Here is a 6000-nt window from a genome sequence, read left to right as displayed (position 1 = left end):
CTGTAGCTGCTGTGGAAGACCATATGGTGGTTCCCCAGAAAATTAGGTTTGGGATTACCATATGATTCAGCAATTACACTTCTAGGAATTGCAAAAAGGGGTTCAATCAGATAAGGTGAAAAAACCCAGGTGTCCATCAGCAATGAAAGGATAAACAAAATGTGGTATATACACACGATGCAATATTACTGAGGCTTAAAAAGAAATGAAATTCTGATATATGCCACAACATGGATGAACGTTGAAGACGTTGTGCTGGATGAAATAAACCAGGTACAAAATGACAATTATCTTATGACTTCACTTATATGAGGTACGTAGAGTAGTCAGATTCATAGAGATAGAAAGTAGAATGGTGATTGCCAGGGTCTGGTGGGAGAGAGGCATGGAGAATTATTGTTTAATAGGTACAGGGTTTCAGGTTGGGGTGACGAAAAAGTTCTGGATGTGGATGGTGGGGATGATTACACATCCATGTGAATGTACTTAATGTCATTGCATTTTATACTTAGCATGGTTAAAATGGTAAATTTTATGTATGTTATGTATACTTTACCACAATAAAAATATAGAAAGAAAGAAAGACTCAGTCTCACGGAAAATTACTTTGCCCTGCTAGGAAATTTCTTATGTATGAAAGGCAAAATTTTCATTAGGAATATAGGTAGGGATTTACCAATGATAGTGTATGCATTTATAATCTTTAAAATTGAATTTGTATTTCAAAATTTTCCCATAAAGAAAACTTCAGTTCTACATGGCTACACTGATGAACAAGATCACACATTTTAAAGAAAAAATAGTGACAGTCCGACAGAACTTTTCCAGAAAATACAGGAGGAACTCTTGCCTATACATTTTATGAGGGCAGCATTACTTTCACACAAAAAATAGAAAAAGACACTACAAGGGGCAAAAAGCACCACAGACCAATATCTTTGATGAATATACAGGTAAAACTACCTAATACAATTTTAGAAATATGAATCCAGTGATATATAAGAAGTATAATCCATGACCAAGCAGATTTATCCTAGGAATGCAAGGTCATTTTAACATTAAAAAGTGCATCGATGCATTTTTTTGTCATATTAAGGGAATGAAAGAAAAAAATGATTATCACAATATATGACAGAAAAGCCATTTGATAATATAAAACATCCACTCATGATTAAAACAAACAAACCAACAAAAAACTGATAACTTAAGAACAGAAGGGAACATATCTAACCAGATAAAGTGCTTCTACCAAAAACCTGCTGTTGGCATCATACTTAATGGTGAAAGACTGAATGCTTCTCCCATAAGACTAGGAATATGGCAGAATGTCCACTCTCACCATGTCTATTCAATATTATACTTGCGGCCCTGGTTGATGAGTTAAGGCAAGAAAAAGAAATGCAAGGCATACAGATAGAAAAGGAAGAAGTAAAAAATGATCTTCATTTTCAAAAGGCATGATAATCTACATAGAAAATATTTAGTAGTCTACAAAAAACAAAAATCATCTCCCAGATCAGATAAGCAATTTAACAAGGTCACAGGACAGAAATTCAATATTAAAAAAGTCCTTTCTATTTCAATATAGTAGGAACAGATAATTGGAGATGAAGAAAAAAATTTTAATGTCACTAACAATAGCACTAAAATGAATGAAATACCTACTGAGAAGTTTAACGTAATATGTGCAAGACTTGCATGCAGATAACTATAAAATATTGCTGAGAGAAATTAAGGAAGACCCAAATAAATGGAGATATACTATGTTCATGGCTCAGAAGACTCCAAAAGGTTTAAGATGTCAAGTCTCTAATAATTCATCTATAAATTTGCCATAATCATAATTAAAATGAAAAGCTATTTCTAGAACTTATATGGAAATGCAAAGGACATACAATAGCCAAAGCCATTTGGATAAGAACAAAGATGGAGGACTTACACTACCAAATTCCCTGACTTAATGTAAAGGTATAGTAGTCATGACAGTGTGGTATTACCATAAAAATAGACGTATGGATCAATGGATAAAATAGAAAGCCTAGAAATAGATGTACACAAAAATATGGTCAGTTGATTTGTGACGAAGGTGCTAAGATAATTAAATTAACTGATAATTAACTAATAGAGCTGGAGAAAGTGGATCTCCATATGGAAACCGCAAACAAACGTGAATACCTCACACTATATGCAAAAATAAAAACCCTCAAAATAAATAATAGAGCTACCTACAATAGAAAACCTGCAAGAAAATATGGGAGAAAACTTCCATGTTGTGAGGTTAGGCAAAGATATCTTAGGTAGAACATTCATTCAAAAACTATGAATCATAAAGGAAAAACAATCAATGGACTGTTAACAAAGTTAAAACAAAACCCGAAAACTTTTGCTTCTCAAAGTCCAGGGTTCAGTATCTCTGTGTGGCACCACTTTTTACTCCTATACTGGAACCTCATGACTGACCTTGACTTCTACTTAACCCCTAGAAGAGAAACCTGGGTCTACTTCTTTTCAGTTGCAAAAAACGTACTTTATTGTCTTGAGCATCTGCTTGCAAAGCTCCCCCCTTTCTCTATTTCCTGGCCAACTTCTTTCCTCACTCATTTCAGGCATGTCTTCTCTGGGAAATCTCCAAGACTCTATTCCAACACTCGAGGCGGAGTGGCTGTCCCTCCTCCATCCTCCCATAGCCATACAAACTTCCTTCTACCTCTCTCTATTGTAACCATCCTTTTTTGTTGGCTTCTTTCCCACGGAATGACTTGAAGCAGCAACAAAACCTCATCTGTTTTTATAACCTCAGGCCATGGCCCGTGATAGACTCCTGGAGAGACAATCAATCCTGTATCCTCACATGTATATAAGAGATGCCTCCCTAAGCAACATTATTATTTCAAAAACCGAGTAAAGACCCTTAGGCCACCTACTTCCACTCTTCCTTCCAGGTACTGTTTGCAGAGAGCTCCCTTGAAGTCAGTGGAGCAGAGCCTCATAGTTCTGGGTGATAAACAGGGGGCAAAACTAAGCAGCTTCTCTTGAAACCCAAGCGTCAAAGATGGAATCTCATATAACAGGACTAGGTAACAAGGAGCTCTCACCTCAGTTGTTTTGATTTCAACTTAGCCCAGCCCAGGTCCTTCCCCTCTGTCCCTCACATTTTTCAAGCCCTCCAGTCCCCAAACCACCTGTCTACTACCCATCAGGTGCTGACTGTCTCACAGTCAGCATCTCATATAACCCCCTGAGAGGTAAACCTCTGCTGTTGATTTGGGCTGTGGATACCATCACCCAGCTCACCCTCCTTGCTTTGATAACCCATTTAGACCCATACACCTCCCCAGGGCTTTAAGGTACACAATCCTATGAATCTAAATGTGGAGAGGGTCCACACGAACACCCCTGTCTATGGCATCCCCACCAAAAGACAACTCACCATCTGCCTGAACACTTCTGCTTTATTTGTTCAGCAATCAGAAACCTGGCTTAAGCCTGCTGGGAGGTTCAGGGGAAAGAAGAAGAAGAGAGACAGAGAGAGGGGAAGGGTGGGAGTAAGAGATACAGGAACAGAGGGGATGTCACATACCAGAAATGTATCCACTGCTTGAGCACAGTGCACTCAGTTGCAGGAGGGCGGGGTCAGAGGGGCTGGAGGGGTGTGGAGGGCCAGGCCCTCAGCCTCTTTGCACACAGCAGAGTCAGGAACTTAGCTGGTCTCTTCAAGGAAGTCCTGTCGGTCACTACAAGCACATCACACCCTCCTAGAAGCATGATCTTCATTTCCTTCCTTCCACCTCCTGACCTGGTGAGTCTGCTTTCCCTCTGGTGTCATGGTGTGTCAGCCCCAGGGGCTGGGATGTGCTCTGTAGAGGTCACTGCTATATCCCCAGCACCTGGAACAAGGCCGAGATGTACATACTAACTTGTTGAATACCAGGGAAGGCAGGGACCATTAGGATGAGGCTATTCTTCTCCTTCTCTCCCTCTCCCTCTGAAGAACGGGAAAGGTCAACTTAAAGACACTGAGGAATTTGTTGTTTTGTCTGACACCATGTAGAGCCCATCCAATGGCACAGGGAGCCTGCTGGTCCCCAAGGGTCTTGGAGGAGCCAGTTCCAGAGAGCCCTGCCCTGTTTCACCAAGTCCTTCAGGTGAGAGCTCAGAGCCAGCCTCTGCCTCTCTCACTGCTCACAGCCAAGCCAACGTGCTTCCCCTTCCTGCTCGACCCAGAGAGTCCCCAGGCCAGGCCTGACTTCCCCCCAGCGTTCCCAAGGGTCCAGTTGTCACTCTGCTTTCCTTTGTAAGGTAGGATATCAGACACTCAGAAGCTGAGACCTCAGGACACAGACACAGACCCATGAACGGTGATCAAGCCCCCTGTGCTGCCACCTGTCCCTGCTTTCCCCAGTTTCTCAGTCGCTGGGCCCGAAACAAATGCTGCCACACTCGACTGTTTTCACCTCATCTTTTCAACAGTGTAGCTTTCAACACTGACACCAGCCTCAGGTGAATTGGGGGTTGTCAGTGGTGGGGGAGGGGGGCGTGGCGGAGGGAGGGAGCTAGCATCTCACTTAGCCCTATAAGGCTGTACACCCTCCTTCTTGGGGCAGTGCCGCTGGTTCCTCAGTCATGGTTGCAAGAGACTTCAGCCAATGGAGAGTGAATTTTCCACAGCAGACAGCTCTGACCCTGAGGGGAAAGGACTGCAGGAATGAGAAAGGAATAACATCTCTCTTCTCCTAACACCACACGGAGTCTTCATATCTGAGGACCACTGGGCAGTGGTTGTATAGAAGGGGATGGGGGAGGTACACGTGGAAAAAGAATCTCTGGATCCGAAGAAAAACTCTTAGCCCCGCACACATAGAGGCAGCTCCCAAGCACCCCCACTCCACCACAAGACAGCCCCTCCAACAGGCAACCTGGTCTCTAACTACAGATTATTCATTTTCATAAGATGATTGGGTTTTTTTCCCCTTTCTAAGGTGACCTTGATATGTATTGCAACATAATATCAGCAAGGGAAGTCTATCCCGGGGGTTGGACCATATTTGTCCCTTTAGCCCAACAACATGTGAAGGCCCTGTTAGATGTTGCAACACCAAAAATCACCAGGCAACAGATAAAGATACAGGATGTGCTCTTCATATCAAAGAGCCTAACTGGCACACACCAAAATATCCTTTTCTCCACGTAGTCCCCTATTCAAGGCCAGGAGTGGAAAAAGTGCTTGGTCAGTGCCTGCTGTGTGAATTAATTGTCCTTTAGCTGTTCAGAGGTCCAGTGTCTTTAAGCACTAATGAATCCCAGGTGGAATAGGGCTCCGGTAGGAAACAACATTTGGGAGTCCCAAATAGATAGCTGTTTTATAGACCTTTTCCTACATCCCTGGAGGGCAGCGAAGGTGGAACCCACAGGTACAGAATCTTAGTGTGATTGGCTTTCTTTAGGTCTAGCGTCTCAGCAGCTATTCCTGGTGGCCTAGGAACCGCCCATTTCCCCACATGGCTCTGTTCTCCTAGGCTGGGCCCTGTCTCATGGGGACGCCCAGTTCCATATCGCTGCTTCTCCAAAAGAGGCTGGGATCTCACATCCTGGGGCTCTCTCCTGTCCAAAAGATGCGAGTATCTCCAACTCCCAGGTCTGGGGAGCCTGCTGGCCTTTCACTCCTTTGTAGCTGCTGTTACCTCTCACATCAGTCACTAGACACGACTGAGGGTTACAGAGAATATCTGCCCATGCATGCATGCATGCGTGTGCGTGTGTGTGTGCGTGTGTGTGTTTAGGATGTGAATATTTGTGGAAACAAGGAATTATATGCTGAAATCTGGTAGATAAACATGGAGAGGGGTTCAGCGGCCACACTTGAAATCCAAGCAGCAGAGATGGGATTTTATGTAGCAGGATGTGGTATCAAGGAGTCCTCACTTCTGATCCTCACCCTCAGAACAACCCCACCCTGTCCAGGTTTCTCAAACCTGACCCTAACATTTTTGAAGCCCTCTA

This window comes from Eschrichtius robustus, chromosome X, assembly GCF_028021215.1.
Source record: "Eschrichtius robustus isolate mEscRob2 chromosome X, mEscRob2.pri, whole genome shotgun sequence".
NCBI classification, from domain to species: domain Eukaryota; kingdom Metazoa; phylum Chordata; class Mammalia; order Artiodactyla; family Eschrichtiidae; genus Eschrichtius; species Eschrichtius robustus.
This window is presented reverse-complemented; position numbering follows the sequence as displayed.